Source organism: Neopsephotus bourkii, unplaced genomic scaffold, assembly GCF_033783945.1.
Source record: "Neopsephotus bourkii isolate Nb327-2 ecotype Australia unplaced genomic scaffold, CSIRO-AGI_Nbou_v1 NB_114, whole genome shotgun sequence".
In the NCBI taxonomy this organism is placed as follows: Eukaryota; Metazoa; Chordata; class Aves; order Psittaciformes; family Psittacidae; genus Neopsephotus; species Neopsephotus bourkii.
Genome location: NW_026900631.1, coordinates 896,995 through 922,084, shown reverse-complemented (window position 1 = coordinate 922,084; position 25,090 = coordinate 896,995). Strand labels below are relative to the sequence as shown.

General features: G+C 41.0%; 1 long non-coding RNA gene across 1 annotated transcript; it reads left to right on the top strand.

The window, feature by feature from the left end:
- Positions 1 to 21,812: 21,812 nt before the first annotated feature.
- LOC133218458 (uncharacterized) lies at positions 21,813 to 24,839 on the top strand. Its single transcript, XR_009727165.1, has 3 exons — positions 21,813 to 21,968; positions 22,077 to 22,275; positions 24,031 to 24,839. It is a non-coding gene; the product is annotated as an uncharacterized LOC133218458 (long non-coding RNA).
- The last annotated feature ends 251 nt before the right edge of the window (positions 24,840 to 25,090 follow it).

The window sequence follows — 25,090 nt, the reverse complement described above, 5'->3', positions numbered from 1 at the left end:
GGCGCGGCTCCGCCCGGGCGCATGCGCGGAGCGGAGTCATGGCAGAGGGGAGAGAACAGGGGGAGGGCGCTTCAGTGTGTGGTGGGAGGGTGGGGGTGGTGCCCTTGCTGCGTTGTTCAGTAGGGGAATGGCGCCCTGCGTGTCCGTGTGCTGCTCCTCGGGCCGGCGGCTACATGGGGACCTTGGGTGCAGATATTATTTCATCACCCAGGCCTGATGGTCGTAGAATCATTGAATCATAGAATCAGCTGAGTGGGAAAAGACCTTTAAGATCAAGTGCAACCATTACCCCAGCACTGCCAAGGCCACCACTAACCCATGTCGCTGAGGGCCTCGTCTGCACGGTGTGTGAACGCTGGCAGAGATGGTGACTCCACCTCTGCCCTGCCTGCTCCAATGCCTGAGCACCCTTTTGGAAAGAAATTGTTCCTCATTTCCATCTAAACCTCTCTGGGTGCAGCTTGAAGCTACTTCCTCTTGTCCCATCCCTTGTTACTTGGGGGAAGAGACCAACCCCACCTCACTACAACCTCCTGTCAGGTAGGTTTAGTGAGCAATGAGGTCCCTCAGCCGTTCCTCATCACACTGCCCTGCACCAGCTCCACTGCCCTTCCCTGGCCCCACTCCAGCACCTCAATGTCTCACACAGTGAAGGGCCCAGAGCTGAACATAGGATTTGAGGTGCAGCCTTCACCAGTGCCCAGCACAGGGGGACAACCACTGCCCTGGCCCTGTTGCCACACTGGTGCTGATACAGGACATGATGCTGTTGGCCTTCTTGGCTGCCTGGGCACAAGCGGCTAGCGTGCAGTTCTGTCAGCACCTCCAGGTCCTTTTCCAAGAGCAGCTTTCCAGCCATTCTTTCCCAAGAGTGAACCAACACAGCCCTAAACACCTATATTACTGTGTTGAACAGGCAACATCTTTAACGGGTAGTGAAGACAGGGTTTACTTCAATCTTAATTGCTCTTGCAAATAGAGAGCTCATGCTTCAGTTCAATGACAGTGATTTCTGTTCATCTTCCTGGTAGCAGCAATTGTGACAAGTGAGATTTGCTGTGGAGTGACATCATACAGTGTTGACAGCTGAACCACAGTCTCAACAATCATCCTTTAGGGAAAGAGGAAAAAAAATATGTGAGAAGAACACATGAGGATGTTTTCTGGGCCCTGAAGAAACAAATTGCACTGTCCACAGGACTTCACAGTATCCTTTAATGGATCCTACTTTACCAGGCTCTTCCTCACGTATAAAAATACAGATGGTTGTTTTTACACAGGTGTCTTTTATTTGCTAGATAACTATGTGTGTTATTCTTCAGTAGTTAAAAACAGAAATGATTGAGCAAGTAGTCCCAGTCATTTGGATGGTTTGGTTTGTGGTCTGTGTTTTTTTGGGTGGTCTTTAAATACCTTCTAAGTCTGAACATGGTTTTGCTAAGACAAGTTGCATTCCAAACTAGAATCTGGAGGCACAGACTGTAACAGGGTATAAACTCCAGAGGATCTCTGGTCAGATTTTCAAATAAGCTGGCTCTAACTTACCCTCACAACTTTTTAATGTCTTCAGCTGTTCTGTTTTGTTGCACCATGATGCAACTGCAGTTTTGCCTTTAGTAAGAGCAGGGACATTTTGTTTTAACATTTAAAATCTGTGGCTTCCTAGGCAATACACAGGTTAGACTTGAATTTGAGGAGATGAATAATCCTATGCTTATTAAATCCAGAATGGTTGAATCCTGTTTTTCTGAATGGGCATAAAATTACATGCTGTGTACCAATGAGGAGGTGGTTCTTCTAAAATAAGGTCACAGTGTGGAAAAGGTTTAAAGCACCTGGTATTAAGGAATGGCTAATGACTTTGAAGATGCGCTAGTTAACCATGTAAAGCCTGTGGAGAAAAGTATTTCATGACATTTTAGATCTGTAACATGCAGTCACTGGTAATACCAAGTGAATAAATAAAGAGTATACGAGCAATTAAATTCACAGCCTAGTTTGTCACTCTTTAGTGACGCTTCCATCACATTATGAAAATTTCCTTGTTTAGAGACTAGTGAGCAGTGTAAGACACTGTCATATCCCTGTCTGGTTTGCTGTGCACCAAGAAGTCAAGTTATGAAACTGCCAAGATACCAATTAATGCATAAAATAAGGTGATGAATAATTCAACAGATGAGTTAATATTTCAAGGCAGGATTGAGCCCTGATGAACTCACATTATCACTTAGGCTACTGAATTACCTTCTGTATGATTGTTATACCTTCTTCAATAGTTACTAACTTTATTGATTATATTTATATGGGAGACTATTAAAAAAGAAAAAAGGCTTTGAAAAACCTCTGTCATAAACATTAAGCAAAGTTCTTGAAGCAATTGAGATAAATGCTTAATAGCCAAAATTAGCAATACATTTGCAGTGACAACAGTATGTTGCATTTACATCAGTCCTGTCGTACGGATTTTAGGGATTTTCACTTGGGGAAAGGAAAGTAATGAAAGAATGACTGCTTAGGGTCAGTCCACAGATCTGTGGAGTCCTGCAAGTAGAACTCTGCTTTCTTCACCATCAGTGATGGTCTCTACCTGTTGTTCATGCATGCTAGTTAGCGTAAATGAATGTGATTATACTAACATATGCAGAGCCCTGCATTTGGTCTTTGATAGTAAGTGAAAATTAAACCAGCAATTTAGTAATAATTACAGCAGACACATCTATACTGTGATGTTAATCTGATGCAAACAGTCACCTTATCAAATCCATGCATGAGTGGCTTGCAAGTACTGCAGTTAGCAGGGAGGGAGCAAGAAATAATCAGTGTTCAATAAAAGCTGTTAACAGAGAGAATACGGAAAATCTCAATCAAACACTGGTGCTCCTACCAAGACTTTCACTGCTGTCTAATCACAGCTGATCATAGAACTGCATCCTTGGATTCCTGAGTAATGATGTCTGTCTCATGCCAAATATCTGTGATTCCCAAAGTGTCACTATAACTTACAGTGGTTTGTCACCTCTGAACACCAATGTGCATATTTGTATCTATGTATAAGTTTCTAAATTCAGATTTATATAAACGCATATAAAATATAAAGATATTAAAAGAGCTTTATGTCACAAAATTATCCATCTTGAGATATCTGTAGCAGACCTTTCTGTCTGTCTAGTAGCACTGAGTTGTTTGTTGTATGCTCTCAGACACAAGGCTGAACTGTGGCAGGGCTAAAAGCTTGAAGATGCCTTACTGCTGTTACAGACGTTATGTAAAGGTTGTAGTTGAAGAACACAGGCTGAAGCATTGAATGTTTGTGATTGATGCTACCCACTCTGAGTCTTACCTTTTTCATTTCTTAACTTTCACCTAAAGGTGTGGTTTAAACACTGTTTTGACAGAGTGCCATGGTATATTTCCCACAGATAGAGCACAGTGAAAACCCCCAAAGTTCTCTTCCCACACTTTTGGAAGGCAGTCTTGGGACAGAATGGATCTACACCATAAATCCTACATATTCATCTTGGAAGTGCCAGGCCTCCTGGTTGGAGATTACAACACTTAGTTCCTTAATTTCTGTGTAATAAAGTTAGCCGCATTCCTTCTTGATACACTTGAGACTTGCATGTAGTTTTAAGTCTTGGGATTTGATTAATTCTAATCCATACCTAATGCTTAATAGTCAAATATTTTAGATCTGTGTATATGCATCCAAAACCTATTCTGTTGCATGCACTTGATTCCTGTCCTGTCCTGAGCCAGTATTTCTTACCTGGAAAAACAGTCCTGGAAATGAAAGCAAACTCTGCCCATCCAACACATCTGCCAATGTGCAGCATCAAAGTCTAGAGGGATACAGTCTGTCTTGCTCCTGGGTTTTCTCACCTTTCTGGGCTGGACTCACGTGCTGGCATCTCTCTTTGCCTGTTATCCCTGTACCTGGAGGGTAGCTGTTGCTAAGCAACTGCGGACCAGGCACTACAACCTGGTTTTAAAATGCAGAATTAATGAAATTAGTTTTGGTGAGGACAAGATACAGCTGAAGAGCAGGCAGGAGCAAGATTTAAAAAAAAAAAACAAACACAAAAATGGAACTGCAGCGATTTATATTAGAGAACAAAACATGTCCACACAAAAAGGGGAGTTTTGAAAGCAAAGAGGGAATGATGTATGTGGCCCAAGTGAAAGAAATAAGCAGAGAATTCATGTGTTCTTCCTGGCAAGTGCTGTCTCTGTAGTTGTAGATCACCTACAAAGCAAAGCTCCAAATCTAAGGGTCTTCAAGGACACTATCATAAAACAAACAAGTGGACAAAAAGTGCTGCCACGGAACATTCCATCCCCTCCTCTTGCTGGTCCTGATTTAAACACAGCCTCACAGCCACCTCTCATGGAAGATAACAAATATGGAAAGAAAAGTGAGGGAATTTAACAGTTCTGTTTTCTGTCCTGAGGAATTGTTACCTCCATTGACTCCTTGAGCCACCCTAGCTTGCATGACATCAAGCCTGCAGCAGCCTTGAGAGACTGCAGTGACTGGGGACTCACCATGTATTTTATGTAACACTAACAGTGTCACTGATGCAGTTCTCATCCATACCCTGTAGCGAATTTTTCTTCCAATAAGGTCATTCTGTGCTACTTAAGGTTGGCCAAATCACATTATTTTGTATTGCCTGAATTCCCCAACCTCAGAATCCAGATTGTAGCATTCCATAAAAAACACACTGGCTGTTGAGCTCAGTATCTTCTAGAGATACAAAGGCCAAGCAAAAAATAGGCTGTTTTATCTGAGGATATTAATGTTTTGTCATTAGCTCATTGCGATTCTTCCATCTATATTCACTTTTCATTAATATTTCAGCAAATAATTTCACAGGTTGAAATAGTTTCAGAAAAAACAGCATGCAAATATTGAAGAACAGTGCCCAAAAAAAACACTGCACAACTGTGATTCTGCCAGTTACACCCCCCCAGCCATGGAGCATATGTGTACCCCACCGAATTTTTTGTCTAGTTATGACAAATCAGCATGATTCAAATGCTGCATATTTCAACTGGAAAACGTAAAGGGCAAGAATTCTTTATTACAGTTAATTTTTGAGTGAATCTGAACAAGCTTAACACAGTTTTCTGGTGTTCAGGGTGCTGAAAACAAAAGCAGAGGGAAATAAGTGAGATGGTTGCTTTTCAGCAACATAGCTTTGCTTGTGATGGGTATCAGATAATCATCTATTTCTCTACTGGTCTTAAATGTCAGTAATATATCTTAAGAGACCTTAGTTCACATATGTATCTCCAGGCAACTTTAAGATACTACTTTGAGTTTTACATAAAGCGAGATAGTTAAATCTCATAGGCTTATTCAGTGACAAGAATCCAGTAAGATGGATTTCTTGTGTAATTTGTATCTCTGAAGTACATACTTTTGATTAGTTGTCTCAGTAGAATATTATATATCTGGGTTTTCAGCACATTAGCTGGAACTCTCTAGAGAGGTGCTTGGAAGTGAGGCAGGTTTCAGTATTGTTAAGTATGCAGCTGGCATGCTGCATCCTTCCTAGTTTGCTAACATGCAAATCAAGCAAAATCAAGCATATCAAGCAAAAACATGCTCTTTTTCTGTATTTGAAGTTAATCTTTTCAATGTCTTTATTCATTAGAGTAAGACTTTGATGTCACAGATCTGAGAGATAAAAACAGAGAGAAGAAAGGATCCCGTCTTCGTGATCCTTAATGAGAGAAAACCTGAACATCAGCAAAGCAAATTTACCACCTCAGAGGATGAGTTCAGACTGCCATCTGGGGGATTTAGGGCTGATAAATCTGGCTGAAGGGCTGAGAAGTTCAGCCTGTGTGGTTGATCTAACAGGATACCTTCCAGTAGTTTGCATTCACTGCAAATACTTTATCCAGTGAACTTTTCACTGAGTTGTTTAATTTGCAAACTCTGCAAACCTGGCCTGATTCTGAGTACTTGTGGAATTGTTTGAGTGAATAATTTTTGATCTACAGCCTGTTCTCAAACTTCCCTTCAATATGTTCATAGAATCCCAGACTGGTTTGGGTTGGAAGGGACCTTAAAGCTCATATAGTTCCAACCTCCTGCCATGAACAGGGACACCTGCCACTAGAACAGGTTGCTCCAAGCCCTGTCTGACCTGGCCTTGAACACTGCCAGGGATGGGGCAGGGATATTCCTGATCTATAAATGGTTACTTAATTTACATGGGAATTTCATTCTATTTTGTTTGGGTTCTCCCACTTCCCCCCCCCCAGCCCCTTGTTTCCTTTTAAAGAGGGAAGTAAAATATACTTAGTAGTAAGGAGGAGGTGATAAAAAGTCATGCAGTCATAGGTCACCTGTCTGTGATCATCACCAGAAGAAAAGACCATCAGTCTCTATCTAGGCATTCCTAAGAAGTTGGGGAAATGCTTCCTTAAATTTTGTAAGTACAATATTATGTTTATGTAAAAGTTGTATGAATAATGTAACATAAACAGCATCCAACATAACATCTCCCTAGAGTGCTAATTTCACCCAGAAATGCTTGCAAAGAAATCATCGCTAATGATGTGGCAGGATTTGGGGGTGCAGAACACCTTGACATGGGTCAGCAGAGGCTCTTGTTATATAATCAAGCTACATTCATCCACGTCATGCTGGTTCGAGGTGTCATCATAATTCCCTGGAGCAAGAGAAAATTTCTCATTCCAGGCAGGGTATTCTTTTAGTCTTGTTTGGATTTTTTAACTTATTGCCACATATTTCTCTAGAGAAGCCCTCTAGGGCAGGGAAAGGCATTCCTGGATCATTTCCTGGGGATGTTGGGATGCTGCAAATGTGGGGCAGCGCTGTCTGTGCAGGTTTCCAATGTCCCTAGTTTCACATACTGTTCCTCTTATCTTTACTTTTAACATGTGTGTCCAAATGAGACTTTTGAGCAACAGGGCAGGTTTTCTTTTTAATGGCAATGGATTTATCACAGCTTAGGCTGTGATTAGACAATTCATTTCTTTGCATCTGCTTTCATCTTTCATGAAGGGCAGTAACAATAATAAGAAATTATCCTAGGTCTTTTCATGCAAATAATTATTCTTTTATCACACTTGAGGCAGTGTTCTATGGTCTTGATAAAAATGGGATTCCCTGTCTATCAACCGTCAGCTGAAAAGGCGATTCTGGTTAAGGATCCGTAAGAGCTGGATCTAATTATTTTCTGCAGTAGCTCAAATGATGTCATGAGCTGAACGTAAATGAAAATATGGGTGATTGCAGATTCCTCTCTACATAAGCAGACTGAGACTGAATAAAAAGCAGATCCTGGGCAAATGCATTTATACAGTGTCTGAAATAAATACATCTGGTCAACAGTCATTAAACATATTTTCCCATACATAGAAATCTCAATCTCATCTGTAAGCTTTACAGCCAGGCATAATAATCTTTCTTTCTTCCTAACAGTTATTCATGTAACAAAAGGGTTATCCACACATGCACAGAAGGTTACAAATCTGTTGTCAACACCCTTCTCATGGGTATTTTAGGAAGAAAAACCCCTTGCTTGTCCTCTTGACTCTTTTATCAGTGGCACTGGTTATTTACGACCAGACCAGAAACAGGATTGGCACTACCTATTATTTTAAGTAGTGTGGATGTGGTCAGTGAGACTGGGCTTGCAAATTGGGTAAAGGCTGTAGACATAACGTTTCTTGTTGCAGTGCTTTCTCTATTGTCTTCCCACCTAACCAAAGTAATGAATCACATCAAATTCAGAATGCCATTTATTAAGGTGTACTTAAACACGTCTTCTCAAATGCTAAGGGAATAGTAATGTATCGTTTTAAATCCCCAATTAAGAGCAGCAGTATAGAACCAATCTGTTTAGATAATTATGGAGAATTAATGTCTGTTAAGATATGGCCAATTTACATCCTGTTGTCATCTGTTTGATTCAGCAGGGTTTTACTAACTTTTCTCATTTCCAGAAAAGAAGAGAGACCAGAGTCAGTGTCTCATTGTTAAAAGGCATAAGGAAAGGGAACATCCATAAATGCCTCTGAGATGATGTACTGCATGCACAAAGCAAGCAGCTGCATATTGGTGAGCTGGATGACATGGTTGGGAGTCCAGGTCTCCGCTATAACTATGAAAATTGCATGACTTGTGCCTCCTGAGAGAAATAAACCACCTCTAGATAAGAGAAGGGAGACAGACCAGCTGCTAGCTTTAAGCTCTGTGTAATTTACTGAACTTCATAGTGCCATGGGCTCATTAGATTGGCCAGTGTCACAAGCACCGAGTATGCCAGTGGGCTAACAGATAATCCCATTAGCATTAGCTGCTTAGTTACTAAAACTGGAACCAAAATAATGGATACACTCGGCTTCATTATTTTAGTTAGACCTCTCCTTCAGATTTGAAGACCTACACAGCATGGAAAATAAATTCTCAAAAGCAGTTAGATTGGCAGAGAAAGAGTTTCTCTTCACCCTTTCAAACTCTGCATAGAACAGCATGTGTTTATTGTGCAGAACGAGACTGTGCTTAAGGTACTTACATAAATGCCTTTCTAATTTGGTATTTTAAGCAATGTTTTGATATGATCCTGTCTGGATATACCTATTATACTAATTTCAAATCATAAAGAAATGCTAACAGCCTTTTATGCAGCTGTACTTGTATAGATTTCAGAGGAAAAAAAAAAATCTGTTTCCTGCACTGTTATCCATTCAAGAGTCTATGGGAATGTTATTTTCATGAAGTGGAAGCAAACTAAATGGCTAACATAGCCACCTCTTCACAATCTCATCTCAGAAATAGCAGTAATTCTTTTTATACATCAGCCATGTGGTTAGGGCAGAAGATATCCTGAGTTCTGTAGCATGGACTTCAGTACTTTAGCCTTTACATTGTTTTCACAGGTTCAGGAAGATAACATGCCTTTGAAATTCAGTTTGGGAGATTATTTTTGGTAGGTGCAACTGCAGCTGTGATTTACTCGGTAGCAATCAGACTTGCATGTGTGCAGGAGGCAGAGCTACTGAGGGAGGAAATTAAATACAATCAACCCACAAGACCCGTTCTTCCCTAGAGTGTTGTTTTGGCTTAAAGTATGATACCATTGGAGGGAAGACTCCAAGCTATGTGTACACTGATAGTCCTTTTACATTTCTGATGGCTGATTAAAAGCAAAGGAGTGATGGCAGATAGGCAAAAGCACCATGCATCTTGTCTTCTAAAGCTATAGAGAAACAGAAGGTTCTTGAGTTACAGGAGACAGGAGGGTGTGCAGCTCAGAGCAGGATCTGGTCCTGTGTTTTCTAGTTTACAAGTAAAAATCAATATGTGATTCCTAAGTATTGCTGTTAGAGGGCAGCAGACGCCCTAAATCAGGTCTGGAGACACTATAACCTGGTTCTGCCAGGGCTCTGTGGCATCTGCAGTGGTAGAGAAATGCCCATTTCAACCTCGGGATCCAGTCAGCAATGAATCTTCTACACTTTAATTTTGTCAGATTAATATTTTCCATGCTCTGTCTTTCTTAGCTCAGGCTGTCTTGAGAATCTGAACAGTTTTACAACCACCTTCAGGAGGGCAATACATCTAAAATCCATCATTCTGCTAATGCCAAAAATATTCCAACCAAGCATTTCTTCAAATCAGCAAATGTTTCTAACATTCCAGAGTGGAATTTGTACAAAAGTGTAATGCTGGTCTCTAGGATTTTTTAATTTTTATTGATATAACAAATTCTATCATAACGTTCTGAAGCACCCATGTAAACCTGTTGAACATCTCTCTTCATCAGGATACTTTCATGTCCTTCTCCTCTTTCAACTCTCATCACACATCTGTGTGGGAAGACAAAGAAACAAACAGAAAACTGGCCTAGGATTCTGGTAGGGTTTTAAGTTTCAGTTCTTTCAATGAAAGGGCCTACAAGGAGAGGGACTCTTCCTCAGGAACTGTAGCAATAGGACAAGGGGTGATGGGTTTAAGCTGAAATGGGTTCAGGCTAGATATAAGGAGGAAGTTCTTTACTGTGAGGGTGGTGAGGCACTTTAATGGGTTGCCCAAAGAAGTGAATGCTCCATCCCTCGCAGTGTTCAAGGCTAGGTTGGATGGGACTTGGAGCAACCTCTTCTAGTGGAAGGTGTCCCTGCCCGTGGCAGGGGTTTGGGATTGGATGAGCTTTGAGGTCCTTTACAACCCAAACCATTCTTTGGTTCTATGATTCTATCATAGTTAGCAATTAGTTTAAGCATTAAGCAAACCTGTATATCCTGACCTAGGAGACCATCAGGTGGCAGTGGGGTTAAGTCCTGCAGATTCAATTCCCCAGTATAGGAACTATAATTTAATTATTATCCATTTAACTTCACCACCTTTGAAATGGAATTGTCTGTACACCAAGCTCTAAGACCTATAAATGCTACTGTGTATAATGGCATTTAATTGAGTACCCTGTATTTTTCATTGTTTAAATAGCAGATAGTTCAGACCTAAGCCTTCAAAATATTTTCTTTCTGGAGAAGTGTAGGATTTCCCTCTAAAGGTGGCATGCAAAAAAAAAAAAAAAAAGAAAGGGCAAGAATTGTCTGTTCTGCAGAATGAAGATATTGCTCAGGTTCAGCAAAATATAATCTGGTGCTGTCTTCCTTTCCTTTCTGACATTCGTTTCTGTGGATAGTTAATAAGAACAGCCTATTTAAACACAACAGCATACTGTTAAATATGCCAACAGCCAGAAGATCTAAGCTCCTGGTTTATTCTACCTGGTGAAGAAATTAATCATTACCTCATTAAATATTTGACTTTTCTCTTAAGCCTTTCTGCTGACCTGTGGTAGTTTGAGGTCTCATTTCCTTTTCCCAGTCTCATCTTTTTCAAGTCCTCTTCTTTCCTAATCCACTTCATTTTTTCTAGTGCACAGCTATCACACCAAGGTCAGTCACAGCAACAATGGAACTGTATTTTTGATATGCATCTAGTTTTATTTAAGACATCACTTCATGACTGTGGAAACAGATACTAGCAGCAGGAGTAATCTGTTTCAGCTGAAAGCAGAAGAGAAAATGTCAGTGTGCTAACTCTAGAAAAGAAAAGGTTTCTTTGTACCAGTTTCTCAGTGTAGAGTCTGAGGCTGCCCAGGAATAATTCTCCATCTGGTTCATTGAGACCAACCTGCAGGTGGGGAATTAACACTGATGCATTCTCAAATAAAAGCTTCCACCTGCAATCTGGATATAAATACCCCTGGATTTTCACACACACACACACATATATATATATATATATATAAAATATATATGTATTATAAAATACCTGCACCCAGATGTGAATATTGCTGATGGTACTTACCTTCTGCCATGTGTAAATAAATAAAAGCCTTAAATCTGAACAGTAGATAGCAACAACTTCAATGCTTTTTAGCCAGTGGGCATCTCAACAGAAAGCTTTAGGGACATGTGCAGGTGCCTGTGGGCATTTGTAGAATACAGCAAACCTTAAGGAAATGATATCATACAATACAAGAAAAGCATGGGTTATTCATTTTCAGAATGATATGAACAGAATGAGAATATTAAAGAAAAATATACATTAAACAAATTAAAAAGAAAGCATTGTCCATTTTCTTGCAATGGATCCAGGAGCTCTCTCTGGTGGACCCCTGTCTGCATGCGACGTCTAAGCTGCTGCAGGCTTTATGGGGCTGCAGCAGGTGCAGAGAGGATTCCCTGTCCTGAAGCTTCCTGGCTTGGCTGTGCAACAGAGGAAGCAGGGAATGAAAGCCTGAAACATACAACTGCTCTTGGGAGCACACTAGTTCAGGAGCAGGAGTGGGTCCTGGCCTGAGGCTTCTCTCTTCTGAGGTGTCCACCTACGCCTCTAGCTACAAGGCTTGCTCAAATCATGTCTGAAAAACAACTGCAGCGAGGATACTAGAGCAGTCCCTCCTCACTTCTAGGAGATACTGACCTAGCTGAATGTGGAAATATTTGAACAGACAGACAGCCAAAATACCCACTAATAAACTTTAACTTCCTCCAGTGTCACCCCAGGAGCTGTAGCTGGAAATAATTAGTTACAGGAGACTTCTAAAGCTTTACTGCTTCATGGTTTTAACTACTTTGTCCTAGTTGACCACAGTTCACAGCCAGGGGAATGAACCTGTTTGCACTTTGTTGCTAACACTGGCCTGTCACAAAGAGCTTTCTATGACTGCACTGCTGCAGACGAGAGGAATGTATCAAGTCATTAAACCAGATTAAAAATGAGAGATGCTGAGTTTTCCAAACCACCAGCAGAATAAAACCCTAAGGAGTATAAATGTAAACCAGCAGATGAAGCACATTCCCTCAACCCAGGGAACACAGGCTGAAAACCACTTTTCATCTGCAATTAGGAAAGGAATAGGGCCGGCAATGCTCTTTCACCTCTGTACAAGGCTGTTCCAGGTATTACCCTATAATACCACAGCAATCAAGGGCAGTTTTACTTATGATCTTTATAGGTGGCAGGCTGGGCTTTTATTTTTGGTGGGGAAAGATTAAAAGGCTCAAGACAAGTCTACTAAGATCACAGAGCTGCAGTTACTCCTTCCCAGGGAGATAGGAGCTTTTTTCCCCTCCCTCTCAGCTCCTACAGAGGAGATTTTCTTTCTATATGTATTTGATGGCTGAACAAAAGAGGGAAAAAGAAACACAGTGCAAACTGACTGACTTAGGGAAACTAGAGATATCCTGGCCAAGCAGGGAAGCAAACTGCACTGATACTCCAACTGAGTTGGGTGTCTTCCTTTGGAGTCCAGTATAGCTGTCCTTTGAACTGGCTGCAGTGGTCTTATTATTGTGTGTGGGGTTTTTTTATTGATCCAAATGGTGTAGTCATATCATGCATGTTCTCTATACATTCATGTAGCCAATATCCCTGCAGACCTGTTTTCTAGAGCCCCCAGTGCTTCTTAACAGCCAGCCTGTTACTAACAGGCTCTCCAACCCCAAGGAAACCAGAATACAACTGTGCAACTCCCTTAGCATTGGAGGTCTGTTTGGCTGTTTCTCTTTTTGCCACACAGAAAATCCCTGTTCAAACAGCTCCCAAATGTAGTAGCATGACTCTGGTTCTTAATTCTTTTCTTTAAACTGACATTTAGACACGTTTCTCATCATCTACCTCTTTTACACTGGCCTGGTTCTAGATCAGGTCACTGGGCAGCTGGCTCAGAATAGCCCTGACCTGGGAAACATATATCTATTCTAGAAGTTAATTTTTGGTCCACCCGTATTTGTTCTGCACCACAAAACCCATCTCCCCCAAAGAGGATACAGCCCTTAGCCTCCTTCTTTCACCACCTCTACAACTGCACTGCTTTCCACTCCTGAACACCAGTGTTGCTCTTTTATTACCTAAACCATGTCCCCATCACTTCCCAAAGCACAGCCCACCTCTTCCAAAGTGGCCACCCTTCTTGACTTTAACGTTCTCCACTCCCAGTTCCAAGCCCCCACCTTTTTCTGAGGTGAGTGTAATTTAGGTTTAGTGCTAAATCCTACCAGCCTTATTTGATTTCTTTTTGGTGTAGGTGAGATTATCTTTGAACTTTGAGTCTCTATTATACAAAGTAGATTAGTAGGCATGGCATTACAATAAAGTACTCTCCCTATGCCATTAGGGTTTATTTCATTCTCACTACAAAGCTGACAGTTGTGTTGCCTTTCCTCTTGTTTAATTAAGTCCAGAGTCTTTCTGAACTTGATTAAATTATACTATAATAACACTATAAGAAATGATCTTATATGATAATTTACAGTGGCCTCAGTGTCTTTTGAAATGTTCAAATAAACAGTGCTACTTCTATCCAAGTCTGCTCCATTCAGAGGAAAGTTCATTGCCTGTTAGATATTAAAGCTTAGGAACAGAGTTTTTTCCTGCAAACCTTGTGTTTTTTCTCCGATTTCTGGAAGTTCAGGCTTACAGTAGTGCAGTAAGTTGTTGGGAAACACTTCAATTTCCACTGGCCTTCCTCAGCATGAATGCTCACTCAAAACCAGTACGCCATCAGAAAACACCTACAGGAAAAATGCCACAAGAGCATTACCCCATCAACAAATTTCCACCTGAAAATTCCCACAGGCATACTCCACCATCAACAAAGTCCTGCATAAAAACATTTATGTTAGCACTAAGATTCCACAAGATGCTATAAAGAAACTAAGACACACCTCGCTCCAGTGGTGGGATGTTGGGTCATACTGGGACGAAGTCGGTGGGAAACACTGGACTACATCCAGCTGCCCCTTGGTTACTGACACTGAAAATGATTTAAGGCACGAAGGACAGTGATAGGGTAAGTGCTCATACTGATGTTATGCTCACCCAGTGGATTAATGGAGGGGTTTGGATTCAATCTGAGCTGTTAATCCTTTCAATGTCACAGGAATCAAACACAATTTTCTATTAAGGTTGGCTGCAAGGTTATGTAGGCTTGCTCCTCATCAAATTATACATAATTCCCTCTTTCAGAAGTGTCCTGGAACCAGCATAGCTCACAGGCAGAGCCGAGAGAGATCCCTGCCCCACAGAAATAGTGTACTTCTGGTCTTAAAGAAAACATCCTCTTCCCTTAGTGGACAGTTGGAGGCTTGGGTAGGTAACAGATATGAAGCTGTGTCACAGAAATTTGTTGTCTAGGTGTTGTGGTTTAAGCCCAGCCTGTCAGTCAGAAACCACGCAGCTGTTCACTCACTGGCCCTGCTTCCTCCCCCGCTCCCAGAGGGATGGGGAGGAGAATTGACAGAATGTAACTGCCATAGGTTGAGATAAGCACAGTCCAGTAACTAAGGTATAACACAAACCTACTACTGCTACCACCAATAATGGTAAGGGAAATAACAAGGGAAGAGAATACAACCGCTCACCACCCACTGGCCGATACCCAGCCCGACCCTGGCAGCAATCTAGCCCTTCTGGGTAACTGTCTCCAGTTTATATACTGGGCATGAGGTGCTGTGGTATGGAATACCTCTTTGGCTAGTTTGGGTCAGGTGTCCTGTCTCTTCTTCCTCCCAGCTTCCCCTCCTCCCTGGCACAGCATGAGACTCAGAAAGTCCTTGGCCAGAGTAAACATTACTGAGCAGCAACTAAAACCATCGGTGTTATCAGCGCTGTTCCCAGGCTGAAAGTCAAAACCACAGCACTGCACCAGCTACCAAGAAGGAGAAAAATGACTGCTACTGCCGAACCCAGGACACAAGGCCAATGCCCTGTCTTTATTTTAATTTGAAAAGGCAAAAAATAGCTGATGAATAACACTTCATAAAAAGAAAAGATTTGTTTCCAGTAATCCTGCATTAAAAACTAACAGACTGTATTTGCCAAGTTCCCAGATAGGCAACAGCGAAAGTCTTTCTAGGAACACCCTCAAAGCATTCGGAGGCATTTCTTTCAGGTTGTCTACTAAATATTGTATCTTTTTCTTACATTTTTGCAAATAAAAGTTGTTTTTCTTCACTTAGGGTATCTATAAAACATTATATTATATGTTATAGTTCTATAATTTTTTACTGAATATAAATTCATTTTATCATCCTGTGTAAATCAGTAAGACCACAGTCTGCTCTGCTAGCCCAAAGTAAATAATTTCTTTCACCTATGCTGAATTTGGTAATTCTTCCTTACTTTTTCATGCACATCAAGGTACTCCATTGCTGTAGTTCACATTACTTTATCCCTGACAAATTGAAATTCCATTGGACAAAACCCAAAACTAAACAACCCACCCAACAACTTCAAGTCAATATATGGATGAGCATCAAATTTGACATATTACCAATGATTCACTAAGCTGCAGTTAGAAAGACAAATCTGCTCTTTATCCTGTAATCCCTTTAGCTAAAGATCAGACATCTGTCTGTAAAGAGATTATTTATACAAGCGTGGGGAAGTCTTCCTGGCACCCATCTGGTTAATATATATTTCCAACTAGATTTCAGTTTTTATGGTGCTTATCCATTTGCTTTGCAACTTAAAATATCTCGCAATGGCCGCTTCAAATCATGTGTCTTATTTCAGAGCTCTTTTTCACCTGATGTATTGTGAAAGGCAAAGAAGGAGTTAGAGTAGCTACAGACTGAAGTTTTACAACAAAGTGCAACGTTACCTCACTTAAACAGCAAGTAAACAGAGATCTGAACTAAATACCAAGTACGTGTGAGATTCAATACCTAGTAACTTGGTTTTGCCCAAAGAACAACAACTGGCTGCAAGGCCATGACCAGTTACAAAGACACTCCCTGTTGTCAGAGGTTACCATGATCTAGTTCTTTGTTGTAAAAAGGACATCATCTCCATCATTTTAATTCAAGGCATGCTCGTGACTTTCTGATTAACTAATAATTACAGAATTGAATTTGATTTATTTATTTTTCACCACTTCAGGGCTCATGAAAGTTGAAGCTCATGATTTGGATGAGCTTCAGAATTTAAAGTGAATGCTTTAAAGAATACGTGGATATTTATACACATGTGCATTACTCATTAGCAATGTCTGCAGCATAGCTATGAGCCCTGCTAAGAAATATAGCCAGATCCTTGGGAGATATTATGTCTTTGGATCTATACCAGTGTACAGCAGTTGTGGGTGGAGGCCAAAGAATCCAGTGACCTCTGAAATGAATCTGGTAAAGATAACACAACTTGTGCTGCAACAAACCTGATTAAAAATAAACAAACAACCTCCCTGCCAGGTGCCATTTGAAGCTGGAATGTTTTATCCATCTCAGCAGAAGCTGAAGACTGAATGAACTAAAACCTAATTCATAAATACAGGCTTTTACAGTGTAGGCTGTGAAGCACCAGGATAGAAGAGACAGGGAAACTTCAGCTTGTGAGCAATGACAGGATGAGCTTCCAGAATTTCCTCTCAATTTGATAAAACTTTCACATCTGTGAATCAAGCAGCAGTGGAATTTAATTCACACATGGATATGGAGGGAAAAAGGCAATTTAGCTGGGTGGTTTTGTTGTTTGAACAAAGTAAGACAAAGAGTCATTAGTCCAGAATGTTGAAAGCTTCCCATAAATAACCCTTGCCATTCTTCATCCCAATTTAACTCTGGGCTGAAGCTGTGAAGCTGCATGGGAATATTTTATAAACTTAACTGAAAGCATGATGTTGCTTTATATACATATTTATGCAGAACATCTTGCACAGTGCGCTGCAATGGCTTAGATACTAGTAATGCATCAGCTATGTAAGCAAATGTGGCAGCAGCTCTGTTTCAGTTAATAGCTGGCACAAAGTTGATGCTGTCTTTTGGACAAAGGAATGTTGGCCAGGCCATCAGAAGGAGCATTATTCCCCAGCCTATTTCTAAAGGAGTGATGGATTCCCAGCCTCCTCCTGGATGCTGGCAGCACAAGGGAAGGCAAGACCTGGATCACAGACTTGTCGGGAAGCCTACAGTGCAGGCCACTGCAGGTTTTCACTCTGGCTATAGGCATTCCCACCTTCTGCCCCAGCAAGCTTTAGGTATATGCTTAGTTATATGTATATTATATGGGTATGTAACTAAATGTTACTTCATCTAGTTCCTGCCTAACAGCATTTTATAAACACTCTTTAATTTTACCTTTTAAGTACTTTTCAAGCAATAATGACAACTGTTGAAATGTTTGTGTTCCCATCTGAATGTGTGGACCACGTCCTAGGTTTAGTGATGCTGCTAATCCAAAGCTTTCATTTTGTCAGCAGATTTGTAGCTGTACTCTTGCTTTATAATGGGAAATCTCTGATCATCTCTCTCCAGGGAAGAAAACCACAAGGGTTATAGTTTCCACAGTAGAAAAAAAAACTGGCTGAATTAACAATAATGCCACAAGATGGTGCTGGCCATTTCATTGACACAGGTCCTTGAAACTTTTAAGTTTGTTGCTCAAGAATCTTAGCTTTGTATTTGCTCTGACTAAACCTCTCCCCATTTGAAGTTTACTCTGAATCTGGGGATACCCAAATTGGCCAGCATTTCACCAGGGTTTCTGTCTTATACTCCTCTTAAAACATCATTGGTGTTGCTTTACAGTTGTGCATCCCAGATGATTTCATCCCAGGACAGCAAAGCTTTGATCCTACTATAGAAAAGCCCTGCAGATTAATACTGCTTCGTAAGATGCTCTGTTGGTCACAGCAACCCAGGATGGTGACCTGACGTGAAGAGGAAAAAATCATACAAGCAGGAGCTACACAATTTCATTCAATTCAATAAAAACTCTAGGAAAAAAGTATATTGGAAAAGAGATTAACTGCCTCTTCTGGGTTATAAAACACTCTTGAGCAAAAAGATCTGGTCATTACATTTTTTTCCACTCATGTCCCTCTAAAATTAAATTTTCAGCAGTGTGAGGTTTAATGAACCATTTCTGACATTTCCAGGCCATGACTGATAATGCTGTTAATGTTTCCTGAAGAAAAGTTTAGGGAAAATACAGAGAACATTGAAACTTTTAGGTCAGAGTCTCAGTGAGATCAATGGACCTACAAAGATTTATAGCTACTGCAGATTAGTCCTTTAAGTATAAAAAGTATTTCATTCATGCTGTTATGAGCATGATGGAGTTTGGATTTGGATCCTGTGAACAAATGCCCGGTATTTGGTAATGGGAAGCACCCAAATCTGGAATTCAAATATCCCGAAGTCTGGAAGTGTTTCCGTTCCCATCTGAGCTTGAGGAGCACATCCTATCTTTAATTTGTGTGTCTGTGCTCCACAGGCTTTGCAGTCTCCTTTCCCACAGACAGTACCTCCTCCAGTCTCTTTTTCCAGCTGCTCTGCTGACTTTGTAACCAGTCAACCCAGAGCAACACATCAGGCACAGACTTCTAATATACAGCATCAGCTGCATCTCTCCACTTGTTTATTTCCTTTACTGCTCAAGATGAGTGGTTTCAGTGGCAACAAGAGGAATGTGTCCAGCTCCCCTTTGCCTCCAGTTTGGAACATCTCCAGTCCTACAACTCTTCTGCTAGCACAGTTTTATACCTCTTCAATGTAATTGCCAAACTGCATGCAATCCACAAAGGCATATGATGAAAGCAGAAAGGGTGGGACTTACGTTTGTAGTCAGCATTGCTCCCAGGCCTGTGCTAGTGATGCTGTGAAAGAGGAAAGGTTAAAATCTACTTGTCAACATTCACTTAAAATACTGACTTTATTTTCTATATGTAAAATTAGAATGGTTTGTATTTATGAATAAAATTGTATATGGTGATCTCACCATAAGAATACATTATTTTCTCAGATTGAAAGATAGAGAAACTAGGACACAGAAAGTTCAAGAGAATCATAGAAAATGAACTGAGTCAAATGTCACATCTAAATTCCTGGATTTCTGATTGTCTGTCCCTTCCTTTTACAATTTACACACACTACATTAGCATTTAAACAACACAATCAACTTAAATATCAGCAGCTCACAGAGCAGTAATTCTGGGTCTGCTTTTAAATACAACCATCCAAATATTTTGCCATTGCTTCTGATTATTGATTTATTACTGCTTGGTCATTTTGCAGCAATTAATGTGACATTTTTGTTTTTAAACCCCCTACTATATGAATCACTTAGAGTTATTATGACAAATGCTGATGATAATAATACAACACTTTTTAAAATGTCATTATGGAAAATACTATATTTTCCTAGACATTTTATGCCACGCGTTGCAGAGCATGAGGCTAGCTTTCTTCCCTTTACCCTTCCGGGTGGCTGACAGTTTTTAGTCAAACAAATTCTGTGTTTTCCTAAGGACATTCGAGTCTGGAACACTACTTGGATTCTTAGTGGGAACAAAAAGCTTGGTGTTTGTGTAATGTCTTCTGTTCCAACTCTCTGGTTCCTGGAAAATGTGGTGGAATACTCGTACTCCACACCCTACGTGAATGATACTGTAGCCTTCTGACAAGTGTAAATTACAGAATAAAATCTGCATTCAAAGTCATTCATAGTCCTCTCACTGTCTGTCACTGCTGGTATACCTGCTTGGTTTGGGATTCCCTTGCTCTACTGGAGTCTAAGAAGGCCTTAATGAAAATGAAACCCATGATCTAAAGCTTTGATCCTCTCACTAGTCTCTCCATTACATCACCCTTTCAACAACCTAGCCTAAGCCAATGGGAGGGAAAAAAGACACAGGATTTTGCATTGCAAAATGCTACCTAATTTATCATGACACTTGTTAGAATGTTGTTATTATTACGATACTTCCTAAACAGATCTGACTGTAAGTAATGAAATGATGAAGGGCTAACACTTTGAAACTTCCTGCCTTGTCCTTGGGTTCTTTAGAAACATGGAGAAGACACGTTTTGTGATTTCCATGGGAATGAGCAAACCAGCCACCATCCTGCTTGCCATGGCCCATGCCATCAGGCAAGGGAGGGCCAAGAGATGCAAAAAGAGACTTGCGTTTAGAGGTTGATTCTCTGTTGCCCTCAAACATTTGGGTTCCTTACACCTATGCAAAAAAGGTAAAACCCCTGCACATTATGTGCTTCCCTGACAAATATAGACAGGCTGTAGAGTCATTTCTGCCACTGTACTTGGTGATAAGCATGATCCTTACTTGGCTGGTTGTCCTGGTGCATTTGTTTATGCACCTGTCTTGGGTAAAGCAGCTTATGAGTTTGCTCATTATGTACCATTCTGATGGAGCACGCTCTGTGGAAAAGCATATTAAGTACAAGGTTTGGATCTGTAAGGCAACTTTCAGAGAACTTTCAGTTAGAAACTGTCCCTAATTATATGGAACTACGGCTGAGGTTGTATACATTCTGATGTGTGTGTATTAAAGGTGTAAGGGTAATACTTCATACTGCTGGGGGTATGATTGTTATTTCATATAGTGTACACCACCATAAGACTGACTTAAAACTTGGCTTAGCAGGGTGTAATACATGACTTGGAGCAGTCATTGAAAACTCTTTGTGAATACTGTGGCAAAGGCTAATGTAAATAAAGGAAGATCAAAGTAAACTTTGAAGTAGGAACGGAGCCTGACATAGCCTTGCAAGACATACTGTAGTTAGGCATAACCCAACAAACTGGAAATATTTCATTTTCAATTTCCTGTCCAAGATACCAGCCTTAAGACTTACTTTTTGATTGTTATTACAAATTTTGGTTCTCACTGCTATTAGGTACAAGCTGTGCTGGCAACTTACAAGCTTTCCATAAAGATACAGACTATATTTCCTTTCTTGTAGACATTGTTGATGATGGCATTTTATCATACAGTGGAACAGTACAGTCCACCAGCTCCACTAGAACATGACAAGTGCTGTCAGTGCCCCCACAAAACCACCATGCAGCAGAGAGCTCAGTGAAGGCCAAGGAGAGGGTGTTGGGATGTAAGTGCATCAGTACACTTGGCAGTCTCCTTTCATCCACCTTCATTTTCATCTTTGTGTAGAATCTCTCACACGAGCTACAGTGCTGGAAGCAGCTGTGCCAAGTCCTATTTTCCAGACCTTTCAAATATAATTAGAACAGGCTTATCTCATGGTTACAGCCATATATGTCTGTACAGGCTCTTGAGGGAAGCAGCAGCTTTCACTCATAACCACACAGGTCTTAACAATTCTTCATCTCAAATGCTGGAGGCTCCATGGGGCTTTTTTCTTGCCTTTCATCCCACAGAAGGTGAATGAGCTTCAGCTGCAAAAAAAATCTGCATCTACTGCAAGTCCACTACATCTCTTAACAGTCTCACACCTAAGGGCCATCAGATTTCCTACTAAAGTGTCTTGTCACTAACGTGCAATGCAGCTAGTCGACCACTGGGCTATAGCAATGAGCTAGAGAGAAGGCAAAATCACTCTTGGTGAGTTGTGTCTGGTGAAGACAAGCCTGAACAAGCAACTCCAAATCCTAACCTGGATTTCTCCAGAGCCCTTCTGCAGTCACATCCTACAGGGTAATGGAGGTCTTTTATTGCTGCATGGTGGACAAAATTTAAGTGACTTTGATTTATTGCTTGGCAAGCTGTCAGTAATGACTTCTGATCATTATCTCTTCTGCACAGAGAGTGCTGGTTACACTCCCCTCCTTTGGTGGTGTGAAAGTGGTAGAGATGTCCCGTTCTCTTCATTCTTGGAATCCCTGAAGGACATGGTGCTGGGCATGGCTGCTCTGGACCGAGCCAGGAGACAAACTGCAGTCTAGCAGCCACGAACCTGCAAGCCCTCCTGGCTGCTCTCCCAGCTGAGAGCAGAAGCCACAAGGTAACAGAAAACTCCTTTACATTCTCAGCACGTCACTCAGCTGCAGCCAGCAAAACAGCTGGAAATCCAGATTTCCATTTTGCATAGCTCTTGAGTGTAACGTGAGGACAATCACCATGAGAAAAGCTATGGGTCTACGTGATCCCCAATAGATTGGCTATAGCATTTCCAAAGAGACCTAGCCCCTTGTGGAGATTAAAGTAAATCCCAGAGTATTTTAATCTAGCTATAATCCTAATTAACAACATATCTGGATCCACTGTATAATATTTAGTAACTCCTCCCTTACTTTTTGTCTTCCTTGTGTCAAAGAACATCATAAGCTTTAACAGACAAGCACTCAGAAATAAGGAAATACTCAAACGCTGGCTGTTCTGTTCATGTGGATGAGCGGCTATGCCATGTACCACTAACTAGATTAATTGCATTGCATGCTGTCTTCTAGAGAAAGAAACTGCGTCCAACTGAGCAGTGTCAGGGCCTGCACTCAAAATGCTGATTGCTAGGTCAGTGTTTTCATTATTACAGGTTCTTGGTGGAAACATAAACCACGAGAGCTCAGAGCTCTCATGGTTTGTACAGCTCAGCAGAATGTAGGCTATTCAGTTTGGTTGTATTTTATTAACAATGAGCTTTCACTTCACGCAGAGATAGCTTTTGACATTGTTGGCATGTAAGTAACAATTACAGCCCCTGTTATCCAGTGTATTCAAAAAAATAAATGAAAAGCCTTTTTCTTTTTCAAAGGCATCTCCCTTTGCAGTGTGAGGTGTTTCTGTATCATCTCTCTGCCTTAAGGGATGTGGTGTATCACTGCTCGTAGGAAACCAGGCTCTGGGGATGCAGCTGTGTTGCCAGAAAGTCTGCATACTATAGACGTATCTTTTGTGCGTTGCCAGTAAGTTGTGGCTGTGACTATACCCTTCAGGGTTCCCAAAAGGTTTTGGAATGTAGGTGTATCTCTGCTTCCAGAAAGCTGGTGGCTGTGGATGCCTTTGTCTATAGGGCTGAAAAGTTGTGGGCTGCTGATATACCAGTGTGTGCTATAATAAAGCCTGTGTGCAGTAGGTGCATCCCTAGCTTCTGCTAGAGGCCTTTGGGCTATTCCAGAGCCATTTGTCTCCACAGCATTTGGGACACACACTGCTCTATATGCCCTAGCACATCTACATCATAATAAAGTTGTAGGTGTGATAAAACAATTGTGCCAAATTACTCACTCTAGTAACATATGCACCATCCCTCTCAGGAGCTCAAGATGATTTAAAATTGCTAATTAAGCTTCCTACACTGGAGATGAGTGAGGATTATGATGCCCATTTTACAGATGCATGTTTCCATGTTCCCTGGAAGCCTGGTGGTGTACATAAAACCCCCATGTACCTATTCTGGGTCCCTAGCTAGCTCTTAACCAGATATAATGCTAATCTGGACAGCAGCTGAGCCTAGCACTCTGCAGCAAGCAAAAAATCTTGAAGCTGAGGGTGAAGGGACCTTAGCTGGCATCTATACAGCATACGTAGAAAATACCACATGCATTCATCCTCCTGCTTTCAGGAACTGCAACTTTTGAGTCAAGGACAAGCTCTATAGCTCTATAGCTCTTCTGAATTATCCTGCAGGACACTGTGCAAATACATAAAAGGTTGCCACCCAAATCTTTCTATCTGCGCCCGATGTGTATTTTCCCCTGAACAGTTAATGGGATCTAGGTATGTAATCTAGACAATGCTTTCTCTTTCTTTTCTTTCTCAGGCTAACAACAAGACAGTGTGAAAAGATGCTGAACCCAGACAGATATATAGCAGACTACAAATTTCAGAAGATTATGGGGATTCCACTTTTTATGTTCACTTACTAGGTTCCACATTATTTTGTCCTCTGCATGGAAAGAAATACTGATCATCCCATTCAGTAGTCACATAAAGCTGACTGTACTTTTCTGCTGAATACTCAAAAAAATTATAGGCCCTGATATGAGTTTAGCCAAGAAATGCATCTGATCATGTGCCCAGATGAAAAATCAGGCTCCAAATACCCATCTGGATTCAGAAATGAACTCAGCACCTCAGGCTCATCCCCAATGGAAAGAATGACACACACAAGCGTGACTTCATGGTCATAAGGCCTTGAAAATGTACATCCAAATTGTTTGCAACAATATACATTTGATCAGGTTTTGGAAGCTGTTAAAAATAAAGAGCCAAATGATGAAGCAGTGGAGAGTGTCTGCAGGGAAAAGGTGCTTTGTGCCAGTAAGTTGGGGATGTTCCCCTTGGCTCACAAGTCTGCATTGTATTTTGGCCATACACTCAGACTTGAATCATGCAGATCCTGCCAAGATGTCAGAGAAGCAGAAGATGTCACTTGCTTCCTTAGGCTCAACCCCCCCATTTTAAAAGCTGTATTGAATGTTACACACAGCATATGCTTTTCTACCTGTTTTTCTTCCCTTGCAATTAATATAGAAGAGCAGCCCTAGAATTGGGTGAATATTGCAAGAAGTTTTTGCATAAACATTTCCTGGTTGGAATGTTTAAATGAAGATGCTCCAGGCATAGCTGTTAAGTGTGCAACTGCACTAAACCTGACAAGCTGGAGAAGCCCAGGAGGTGGGTGGGGAAGAAAAAGTGAGCAATGATTTTGGTATTACTCATGGCTGAGTGCAGGCTCTACTTCATTTCCACCACCAAAAGTCCAGATGAACTCTGCTATCCCACTGGTTAGCTCTTCTTTGAATGGATTTCTACCCACTTTGTATTTCCACTTTGGAAAGGCTCCAGTAAATGAATTTACTGGCGATGGTACCTGATAA